The sequence below is a fragment of the Odocoileus virginianus genome, chromosome 13, assembly GCF_023699985.2.
Source record: "Odocoileus virginianus isolate 20LAN1187 ecotype Illinois chromosome 13, Ovbor_1.2, whole genome shotgun sequence".
NCBI lineage: Eukaryota > Metazoa > Chordata > Mammalia > Artiodactyla > Cervidae > Odocoileus > Odocoileus virginianus.
In genome coordinates this window covers 22,492,678-22,505,386 of record NC_069686.1, presented here as the reverse complement: position 1 = coordinate 22,505,386, position 12,709 = coordinate 22,492,678, and the positions used below count along the sequence as shown (strand labels likewise).

The 12,709-nt window shown below is 34.5% G+C and overlaps 1 protein-coding gene across 2 annotated transcripts in view; it reads left to right on the top strand.

The window, feature by feature from the left end:
* Window positions 1-12,709, top strand: part of XIRP2 (xin actin binding repeat containing 2) — a 74,061-nt gene that overhangs the window by 40,739 nt on the left and 20,613 nt on the right. The gene's annotated exons all lie outside the window — the stretch shown is intronic.

Sequence of the window (12,709 nt, the reverse complement as noted above, 5' to 3'; positions counted from 1 at the left end):
TATTTAGACATAATCAAGTTGTGTATCTTCTATGGGAGAGACTAGACATTTAGGGAAAGTTGGAATAGGGAAAAAAATATGTATTCGTATAGACCCTTCTTCAATCTGAAGTGTCCTATTAGTTTAGAATTATAACTGTGCTCTTTGTATAATTACACCTAAAAAGCTTCTCAAGTATGTAGATAATATACTATAATATATTTACTAAATACACTTTCTTTTTAAATGTAATAATAGAATGGCAAGATACAGAATTTTAAGTTCTGAGATTTTGCTAGTTTGTGAAGAGCAAGGAAAATTATAACAATAGAAATCATTAACATTATACAATCATTATGTTTTCAGAACTTAGTAAAATCTGCAAAAATTTTTTTTTCCCTATAATTACTTTTATGAAAATGGGTGTTTTCTATAAGCACTTGACATCAGAGGATATATTATTAGCTCTTTCTGCTGCTTCTGGACCTGATATTTATCAAAATAAACCTGTCCTCTTGGGTATCTGAAAATGATTGGATTGAGTCAAGCCTGTCTGTTCTTTTGAATGGTCATTTATTTATTAGTTTGCATGATTACAAATGAATTATCATGCTAAAAAAAAACAAAACTGGAAGAACACAAGGCATGAGCAAAGAAGAAGAAGCCTAAAGAGATTCTGTGCTTAGAGGAAATGCTTCTGCAGAGATATGTTTAGGAAATTCTTCATTTTTTTCCAGTTTCTTTGCAAATCTCAACATCACAGAACCCAAAAGTAAGATTACATCTCCTTCCAACAGCCTTTTCTTGTGCTTCTTCTTTATCCCTCTCTGTCCTGAGTGATCTACTCAGCATGTCCAATAAACAGTTCTTTCAGTTCAGTTCAGTTCAGTTCAGTTCAGTTGCTCAGTTGTGTCCGACTCTTTGTGATCCCATGGACTGCAGCACACCAGGCTTCCCTGTCCATCACCAACTCCCGAAGAGCCTTCATTTTCAACCCCTTCAGGAGGACAGAGCACTTCAGGTACCAGCCACTAGATGGACACCAAAAGGGGGAGGAGCCAAGTACTCAATTCATCTTCCTTATCCTTGGGTATACGCCATGGTCTTCTAGAGGCATCATTCTGCTTTGGTATTTGAAATTCCTCCATTGGATTCTGCAATTCATCATATTGCACAGTGTATAGAAATATGTTTGGGGAAGATTTATGAGGCTTCAGTGAAGTCAAGACTTTAGGCTGGGGTCCAGTTTGTGAACCTATTATCATAAGCATTTTTGTCATTATTCTGAAAGTATCAACAACAAATTCCCCCAATCATATTTTCATTGATTTATTTTGTTTTTCTTCAGTTCAATTCAGTCGCTCAGTCTGTCTGACTCTTTGCGACCCCATAAATCGCAGCATGCCAGGCCTCCCTGTCCATCACCAGCTCCCGGAGTTTACTCAAACTCATGCCCTTTCTTAGAGGATCTAAAAAAGGAGTATTCCTTTCTTCCCCTCAATTTCTTTTGTTTCCTGTCTTTATTGTTTCCAGCCCTTTCATTACTAAAGAGGGGATTATGGCAATGACAAAGTGTACCATCAAGTCTGGGTACAGAAAATAGAAAAAGAAAAAGCAGTAATTTATGGGGATGAGGGTATGTAAAGAAATATGGGTGAGAGAATTAGAGATACTTAGATACACAACTACTTTTTCTATATCAGAATCAGCTGCAAATGTGTTGATTTCCTCCTGTAAAAATAGTGGTGAAACAAACAATATCATTTCAGACAAAATACACGTTAACATATTTAAATATAATGATCATTGTCTCTGTGTTTAGCACTTATGCTCAGTATAATTTCTCTCATAATTCTGAGATATGTAATCAAGTATTTATCTTTTACTGTTTCCTAGACCACTATACTTGAAGTTTTAAAGACCCCTTCTTAGCAAAGTCTATTTGAATCTCATCTGCTCTGACCCCTCCTTACAGAACTAATTTGATCTTCAGTCATGAATCTCCAGGAAGTGGGTGGGTGTTCTACCCTTTACATTGCTCTGGAATTGATAAGTATAGAATTGATAAGTATAACTGGAAGAAAATCCAATACAGATCAAAGGCTATGTCCTTAAATTTCATTTCATCTGATTTGTTTATGTATAGGTGTTAAATGGCTCAATTTTTAAAAGCTATAGATGTATACTTTTAGGCAAAATGAAACTATTTAAACATCTACATAAAGCAAATAGTTCTTTGTCCTTTTTTCATAAGAGTCTCTTCAATTTTGAGATCCCTCTAGCCCTTTAGCCCCTTTAACCCAAATTTGAGACCCCTTTTGTAGTTTTTAAATCTTTCCATGTGATTACCAGTATTATATTGATAGAAAAGGTGTTTCACTGAATAACCAACCTTAAAAGAAATAAAGAAAATTGTGCAGTTACCTGATAAACTAGTGAAAACCATATTAGGGGAAAAGACTCAGTGAAATCAATATGCAATAAAAATCACAGCACATGACTGTTAATTTTTTAATTCTTTGAAGGTGTTTCAGTGCAGTTCTTCAGCATATTTAGCTACTTGAGGATGATGCCTCTCCTTTCTTGTTCTTAGTTTAAACACACTTCAGGTACATCACAAGTGCATGTTGAGCACATAACTTACTGCTTTTAGGTGTTAAAAGCATTGATTCTATACTGATGGAATTCTTGTGAACCTCTGTACCATGCTATATACTTGTAATTTTCAAATCTTGTGCAGCATTTTCCCTTCAACTTCTTTTACTGATTAAGTCCATGGGTAATCAACATGTAGAATTTAAAAATGGTAAAATTCTTAACAAATCAGATGTTATAAAGTGTGAAGGGCCTTGTGTATTTCCTGACATATACAACACTCAATCAGTGGTAGGTCTTTCTTTCTGCTTCCTTCAACGCTTCCCTACACTCTACCCCAGCAGATTACAAATCAGGATTCTAACTGTGACTGAAATTAGCTGTCATTTACTTACCTGATTTCTCACTTGAATTGATGACAAACTCCAGCTCATAATCCACCATTCCTATTTCCACTTCATTATCTTTCCATTTCTGATGTTACTAGAAGACACATTCACCAATGCAACTGCAACTAATTACCCTTTTATTTTTCAGAAGTTTCCCTCATTTTGAAGAAAACCCAAGTGATCAGAGTAATTAATTTGTAATCATAATTAATAATTACCCTGAAAGGCTTTGTTTGCACAGATTATCTTGGAGTGCTTACATCAGAGCTAAATATGTTTTATTGCACTTCCTTCTGCTTGGATTTTTATATAAGGAATTAAAATGTATCCCTCCAGTGAGTAAGACTGATGACCATAAAGACTCAGAGGGATGGTGAAAGGTGGAGGCAGGTTCGTATAACAGGAACTCTTCATGATCCTTTTAGCAGAGAAATTTTACTATCTCAGTCTTCCCAAAGGAATGTGTAAAGTCAAATGGAACATATATTGTCAAGAAATAAGCCCAAATGAATTTCATCATAAGACATGAATAGTGTTTTCTACACTGCGTGGCATCCCTTTTCTTGCATTTTTAACTGGTTTCTGTTTGATTAATAAGACTGCAGTGTTGATAAATAACTCTTTCTTAGGAGAGATAATGTCCTATTTTCATTCTTTTGGACATCTGCACCTCCGTCTACCCCTGGGGACTTCACCATCCCATGAGGCAGAACCAGTCTCCACTAGTAGAAACTGCAAATACCATACACTCAGTCACCTGGCCTTCCCGGTATCTAGGACTCAAGCTTGTCAACTAGACTGCACCAATCAGACACCTCCAGTTCAAGCTTTGCATAAGGAAGTAATGCAATGACATGAGAAGCAAGAACTATGCAGAAACAGTTTTGGTGATGGCTGGTAACAGGAGATTAGCTACATCAAGTCTCAAGAAATAGTCGTGGTAAAAACAGTGTTCATGATATAATATCAGTGGCTTTGGCAGTGGGTGTGTCCACTGTCAACCACAAGGGTGGATTCACCAGAAGGTTCTGCAGCATTATTCAGCATGATTTCTCACTATAAAACCTCCAAGTCTCATTCTCTGAGAATATTTCGGGAATCTTATTCCTGGAGAGTCTGTGAAATACACTTCTACTGTGAATTGTTTCTTTAACAAAGTACCTTTCCTATTTATATCAGTTAGACTCTGATGCTTGACACTGGGAGCTGTGACTGATAATATACATACATATATGGTGGTTTAATCACTGAGTTGTGTCTGACTCTTGCGACCCCATGGACTGCAGCCTGCCAGGTTCCTCTGTCCATGGGATTCTCCAGGCAAGAATACTGGAGTGGGTTGCCATTTCCTTCTCTTTCTGACCCAGGAATCGAACCCGGGTATCCTTCATTGCAGGCAGATTCTTTACCAACTGAGCTATGAGGGAAAATTACAAATCTTAACATTCAATTTATTATTTACATGAGAGGCACAAAACAGGACCTTTTAATGAAGAGTTAAGTGTGAAAAGAACTGTATAATAGTAGATTGAATCACTGTGAACTGACTCTTCATTGGATATCAGTTCATGAAAGATGAATCAGAGAAAAACTAAATCAGTGATCTGAAAGCTACTCTCTGGCCATGCGTCTATAGAAATTTCCATGTCCTAGGGGCCAGAATGATTTAGAATGGTTATAATATGCATAGGCACCTTTTTGCTTCTCTTTCAATAAACCCCACAAATCCACTTCTTCTCTGGTGGGGAAAAGAATATACATATTGAAACTTTTTTTTTCTTTTGTTTCTGGACTTATTTCTATTTTGAAAAAATTCATGGCAAAATATATTGACATAACCAGAGACAATCTATTTTCATTCAATCTTCTTTTTTTCTTTTGCCTTATTCACTGTGTATCTTGAATTACTGGGGAAATAGCTGATTCAGAGTAAGTGTACAATGAATATTTGTTAAGCAAAGATAGCAAATATTAATGTAGCACTTATAAGCCAGGTTTTCACATCTGTTACTCAGATTCTTCTTTCAGTAACCTTCCAAGATAGGCACTATTTCATCTGCCCCCCTACACACATACACACACACACACACACTTTTTTTGGACGAGAAATGAACTCATGGAAGAGCTAAGTAACTTGCCCAAAGAAAGTGAGCAAATGTGATCCAAACTCAAGAAGGCTAATTCCAGAGTCTCTGCTTTGTCGTTTTTTTATTCTGCTGATAGTCAATAAGCATGCACCATATATCAAGCACAAAAGATTCAGTGATGAGTGTGATATTACTTTGCCCTCAAGAAGCTCTCTCTATCAGAGAGACAGACATATAACAAATGATTACAAGTGCAATATGGTAGATTCTATGATAGAAAATATAAATGAGGTTTGTTAGGACACAAAGGTTGTAATAAACTACTCTGGATGAGGGATGATTGAGGAGGGGAATCTGAGAGTGGAGAATGCTTCAGCTGAGACTTAAAATATTTTTTTTTAATGTAGAATTACACTGTGGGTGAAAGAAACAGCTTATGCCACAGGTAAAATAGTATATTTATGAATATAGTGAAACATAATTGAGCCATGGGGCTGGAAGTATAGCCAAAGCCTGCATAAGAGAAAAAAATTATAATTTTTATTTTATTCTAGGGCAATCAAAAACCATTGAAGAAACAAACAAGGGAGTAAGATGAATAGATATGCATTTAAGTAACGTTTTTCCTAGCTATATAGGATTGATGTAAAGGGTGTCAAATTTAGATTGAAGAAGGTAAGTTAAGAGACTACTGATATAGCAGATTAAATATATGAGGGCTTAAATGGGTCAGAAATTCTAGAATAAAGGGGACATTGACTCAAAAGATAATTAAAGGTAGAATTGGCAGAGCTTTTACTGACAAATCAACTGAATATTGGTGAAGATGAGTTGTATAATGAAAAGGTAGAATTCTTCTGTTTCTCTATTTTGGTTTGTATTAATATACATGTTACCCCTGTTTTTCTTTTTCTCTAAGTTATTTTCATTCTTTTTGCAAGCCTTTTACTTGCAATTTCACTACTCCTTGAGACTTCATGATTTAACCTCTTTTATTGTACTTTTATGTTTATTTTTACCCAAATGCCCTTTTCGTTTTAAGATGCCTTACTTCTGTGTTAGACTGAAATGTTGTATATATGTATTTATATGTGTGTGTGTGTATTAATACATAATATACATATTATATGTCTACATAAAACTTCTAGGTGTCTTTTACTGAAAATCAAATGTTTTATGTATCCTGGTTTTTTTTTAGTTTGTCAAATAAGTATTGCTATTTATATAACTAATATGTTTGATGGCTCAGTTGAGAGTACATCTTTTTACAAGTTCTTTTTATGAATCTTTAGCATTTAGATTCTGAGATTTGACCTTATAAACAACACTTTGGGGAAAGAAGAGGACAGAATTTTAGCAGTGAAAGATGGCATTACTTATTCAGAAACCTCTCTTTGAAGTCAAATATTTCTACTTTTAAATTAAGTATTTTTATTAAAAATGATGTTTTACTCTTTATAGCTAGATGTGACCAAAGCATAATTGTTTTGAGTCAGGAAATAGTTGATATTAATTGAATGATAGCATTCAATTAAAGTATGAATTAGTATGAATTCAATAAAGTATGAATTCAATTGTCTCAGAGACTTATACAACAAACCTATATAATTTGTGCATGTCTATATATTACAGATATTGTCTTAAGAGAATATCAAGTTAAGTGAGCCATTTTTATTCCATTAGATATATATGTACATATTTTTATATATTGCACAGATATAGAGATAGACAGATTATTGATATTTAGATAGGTTGGTAGATAAAACTTATATTAAAACAATACTTTTACAATGCCTAGCAAAATGCTCTAGAGATAGATGGTGCTCAGTAGCTGTTGGTAGAATAAATAAATATATAGGTGAAGTGATATGAGGTCACTCACATTTAGAGATGCAGTAATTTCAAAGGAAAAAGTTGCTACCTTAGTTTTTTTTTACAAATGTTTTGCATCATCAGTCTCTTAGGATCCAGTAGTCCAACCAGCTTCAGGGAGCAATCATAGCTTCAGGCAGCACTATTACTAAATGAAGTAAAACTGGAGTTTTCACTTCCAAGTATATACAGTTATGCAAAGGATCATGACTTACATTTGCCTTGACTCTTCTTTCCCCTTTATAGTGCAAATAAGGATAAAATATTATCTTTTACTGTCATCACAAATATCTCAGCCTGATTTGTTGATGTCATAGTAATTCTGCCCAATGCATTCTACTGTTGTTTCTTCATAATGCTTGACAATGCATTGATCTACCAACTCAATGAATAATAACAATTTACAAAAAAAAAGAAGATACAAATTAGTTTATCACCAATAAGATCTTTTATAAAAAGAACATTTGAAGATAAATTTTCCTATTTTGAAAGGTTCTTTACTTTTTGTATGTGTTTGCTGCCTTTGTGTATCTTTTGGTTTCTTGATACAGGCTTTCTTCCCTCTAATGATTTCAATTGCTCTTTATAGCATAACAGCACTGCTTATGTTCTTCCACAAATGTTCCAACCATTTGTAGTGTTACCAGGAGAACTCTGCTAAGTATACTTTGTCAGTGATTGACATATTATTGCTATATGCATCAGCTTCAGTAACCCAGCCTACCAATTATGAAATGTTCAGTATCAAAGATTATCAACTGAAATATCAAAAATAAAATCATAGGATTTCATAGAACTTTAATTTTTAAACTAGATTCTCATAAAATCATAAAGTTTTCACATTCCTAAGAAAAAAGTGATTTTTATCCATGCATTCACTTCTTGACATTTAGAAGGGAGGATCTACTCTCTACCAGGAAGATAAACATCAAGATTTGAAGATGCATGAGTTCAGTTAAAGGAGAATGTCATATTATCAACTAATGACTGTAAAATGTGATAGGCAGGTAGTACAGATATGTACTGACCATATAGGAATATGATAATAAAAGCAGGAACAGGTAACTCTGTGTAGAAAAGTCATGAAAGGTTTCAAGGAAAAAGCAATTTTTGAGCCAAGACTCAAAAGTGTGTAGTGAATGAGGAAAAACCCTAACCTGAAGCTCAAACTATAGGGAGATCAAATTTTATGCTGTAAAATTTTAAAGTAAATTTTTTTAAAAGTGAAGAGAGAAAACTCAGGGCAAAAAGAAGACATGTTTGAATTCAAATATATCCAAATCTAGACAAACACAATATATTCACCACAAATTTTTACATTCATCACTTAAAGAACTGATTATTCTTTCAAGTCTTGAATCAACTGACATTTTTGTTAACATAAACAGCACATTTTTGGTATTATTTCTGCCTGTTTGACAATGGTACAAACCCTTCCTGGTTTTATTATGAATGAGGTTAGTGATGGGTAAAATTGCTGAATTACTAGCACTGAGAAGGAGCTATTTTTTCCACTTTAGTGAGGCAGTTATCATCTACTCTTCTGCCAGTCTTATATCACACTTTGTTTTAATGGATGTACTTCTAAGAGCCACAATAATAGTGAGTCATCATAAAAAGACTGTCTTTTTTCTTCCCTTACTCGTTATGGTAGCATGAGTTTGCATTTTTATCAGTGGAAATGTACAATGCTTTTTCTTACAGTGATAAGAACAATGGCAAATTAAGTAGGCAAAGTGTGGAATCTTTCCTGTGCTGGAGAAATCCCCTTTGGAGAAACATACATCCATGGAAACTGTAATATACTTGACTAATCTATGAGCTGATATCAGATTGTCATGAGTTATGCAAACATTATAACATGATTTTGCCCGATGTTCTCTAGGTTCCAAAATTAGAGCACATATATCATATGTTTCTTTTCAGGGATGAATGAGATTATTTTTTTAAAGTTAAGTGTGATTTAGTAACTTACCCAAACTTACGACTTATAAAGGAGGGCGTGAATACTGATTTTGGTTAATCCATCTATGAACCCAAAATTGTATTTTTCTTCTTGCTGCTGCTGCTGCTGCAACCAATCTATATTTGAATTTAATTTTTAAGTGTTAATACCAATTTAATTAATTGTTTCATGTGAATTTATGTATGGTGTTCTGGCCAGAATTCTTTATTGCATTTATTTGTGTAATTTGATTTCTTCCTGATCATTATGATGATCCATCCTTTTATCTAACCCCTTCAGTCTATAGACACCAACACTTGGGAAGGGAGAAAGTCAGATTTAAAATCTAACTACACTAGTTACAAAATATGAAACACAGTAAATAATGGAAACAAAATCTTGGAATATTTTAAGACAGGCTTTATGTAAATTACAGAAAACAGGGGGCAGTAAAATTGATGCATTGACACTAACATACCAAAGTAGTGTAACAATTAGTTCTGTTTCATAATAGCACATAAGTGCTGAAATGGAAACTTATAACTCTAAACTAAATTTATGCATCCTTGTACTGTTTATGGGTTTATGTTGTGTCATCTCCCGAAGAAAATATATTTAGAGATGATAGGCCTGGATTGTTTTCAACCAAGTAGGTACACATTAAGTAAAAAGTGTTTGCCCCAGAAAATGATAATTTTTTTTAAAATGTGTCAAAATATATTTATTTGCTGTTTCTCTACTCCCAACATTTTGCATTTATCTTTCTCAACACACCCAGTTAACTTACTGACTTTATTCTTTCAGCCTGACAATTAGCAGCAAGTATCAGAAACTCAGATTTCTATGGTTCCAGGCAGGTTTGGTATTAAACATGAGTGAGCGATAGGAACAGTGACCAACTGGAAAGTATGCATCCCAACTAAGACAGGTGGCCACTACTTTGTCCAGAAAGTCACTGCCATGTTGGAATGTGAATCCAGTGTTGCCAGATCTTCAAAATTTCAAACATAAGCAGGAATCTTGATTTTTTTGTAGGTGTTAACTAGTTCAAAACCTTAAAATCATAGAGTGAGTCAAATAAATGTGTCTCTGGGTCACAGCTTGTCATATGCGCCTCTAGGCAGAGATGTGATTCGGTAGTGATGATCAGAGTGCCCTTCAGTAAGGATCTTGCCACTGATCAAGTTCCCATGCCCTCTGCTCTTTCACTGTTTAATCAGTACTTCCTATTTTTGAGTGTGTCAAAAGAAACCCATAGAATATCCCCATTATATGTTGATAGATGGAAAGATCTCCATAGTTGCAAACGGTTTTTACACAGAGAAATGTCACTTGTACCCATGCATTGCTCTCCCTCTGTGGTCTTCAGTGACAGTTATTATTCTCTCCGTGCATGCTGAGTCGCTTCCGTCGTGTCTGACTCTTTGCAACCCCATGGACTGCAGCCTGCCAGGCTCCTCTCTCCATGGGCTTGTTCTCCAGGCAATACTGGAGTGGGTTGCCATGACCCCTCCAGGGGATCTTCCTGACCCAGGGATTGAACCCGAGGTTCTGATGTCTCCTGAATTGGGTAGGCAGGTTTCTTACCACTAGCACCACCTGGGAAACCTAGGTGATGACAATAAAAGATAATACTTTTATGATTTCTTCTAGCCTAATGTTATTAATAACCTTAAATAAAACTTGATTATGCACTTCTTATTATATAGAATTATGATTCTTTAAACTTAAAGGAAAGAATATGGATTATTTATTTTTTATACTCCCTCTTGAGAAAGTAAAGTACATATTTGTTCATTGTTCTAACCCCAGGTCCTAGGACATTCTCAGGCAAATAGGAGGTTGAATGAAATTAATTTATTAATGGAAGTTTTATTTTGTTTTATTCATTCATTCATCAAGTAAGCCTTTCCTTAGCATAAACTATGCACCAAGCATGTTAATAAATATCATTTGATAAATGACTAGAGCTGGAAGCACATTCTGCTTAGGAAAATATTACACTGGTCTTTAATTTAATGAGCTATAATTTAAATTTTTTCAGATACCTTTTCAAATGCCTTTTTCAGATATTCAGTTATACCTTTATTGAAGTATAATTGAAAAAATTATAAGATATTTAAAGCATACACAGTGATAATTGGTATACTTATACACTGTGAAAGGATTCCTCCCATCTAGTTAATTAACACACCTAATGGAATATAATCTACATTTTAAATTGCAAACCTAGATTTTGGCTTCAATTCTCTGTAGGACTTTTGAGAGGTGATCAATTTTTTTGTCTTAATTCTCCTTCCCAGAGAAGTGTAATAAGATCAAGTCATGTATATATATATATATATATATACATATATATATATATATATATATATATATATATATACATATACAACTTCCCTGGTGGTTCAGTTGGTAAAGAATCTGCCTGCAATGCAGGAGACCACCTGCAATGCAAGAGACCAGAGTTTGATGCCCAGGTCAGGAAGATTCTCTGGAGAAGGAAATGGCAACCCACTCCAGTATTCTGGCCTGGAAATATCCATGGAGAGAGGATCCTTTCAGGCTGCAGTCCAAAGGGTCACAAGAGTTGGACACAACTTAGCAACTAAACCACCTATATATATATATATATATATATATGCAAATATATGACTGCCACTTTATTAACTTTGACCCTATATACCAAAATAGACTTGGGGGAAAAAAGCCAAACACTGCAAGTATACTAGCAAGAAAAAAAAAAATCACAAGTTAAGATCTCATGAATTAACTTTAATATAAACTTATTCTTGCTTTAAAGGTTTAGAACTTAATCACTTAAAACTATAACTCCATGTTTAAAAAGAAAAACTTTAGTGCTTCTATTTGATTAATAATAATAATAATTCACCTTTGCTCACTTGACTACTCTTTAGTAAGACAAAAATTTTATTAATAAAATCCCACATCAAAAACAGTACTTGCTAGTCATGTAGATTATCAAAAGTAAAGTGAAATCCCAACTTCAAAGGTGTTCAAATAGATGTGTTCTTGGGGAGTCATCTGTCTACATTCTATTTTTTGATGGTAAGATTTTTAGCAGTATGCCAAATGCTTCATATCAATCAATCAATCAAATATTTGTGTCAGATCCCATCCCATAGTAACAGCAGGGATGGATCACCAAAGTTAGTAGCAGTTTCAACCATCCAATTCAGTCAGGATCACCTATGCAAACTAGAATCAAAAGTAGCCTGATGTGTGATGATGGAGATATGCTAGCATAATATGGCCTGTTTATATTGGCTTTATGTAATGGTTATACTCTTAAATTAGACTCTAGATCTGCCACCAAACCAGAAGTTCAACTTGAACACAGGAATGCCTTTCTGTAACATGAAAATCTGGCTTATAAACAACAATATTAATATATTTCTTTTTCATCAAGGATTTTCATTTTCTTTTTGATATTCCTCTTTGTCATATGGGGTATGAGTTGCCTCATTAACATTTGTTGCTTTCTGGGGGTGGTAAACAGAATATTGGCTCCTGAAGATACCTGTATCTTAATCCTCAGAATTTGTGAATATGTTATGTGACAAAGAAGAATTAAGGTTGAAGCTGGAACTACAGCTGCTAAGTAGCTGACCTTTTGACAGGGAGATATCCTGGATTCTGTGGATTAGTCCAGTGTAATCACAAGGGTCCATAAAAGTGAAAGGGGCATCAGAAGAGAAAATCAGCAAGATGGCAGAGTGAGTAAAAGTTTAACTAGAGGAAGCTGGCCATGAGCCAGTGAAAGTGGGCAGCCTCTAGAACTGCTGGAGGCAAGAGAATGGATCCTCCCCTAGAGCCTGGAG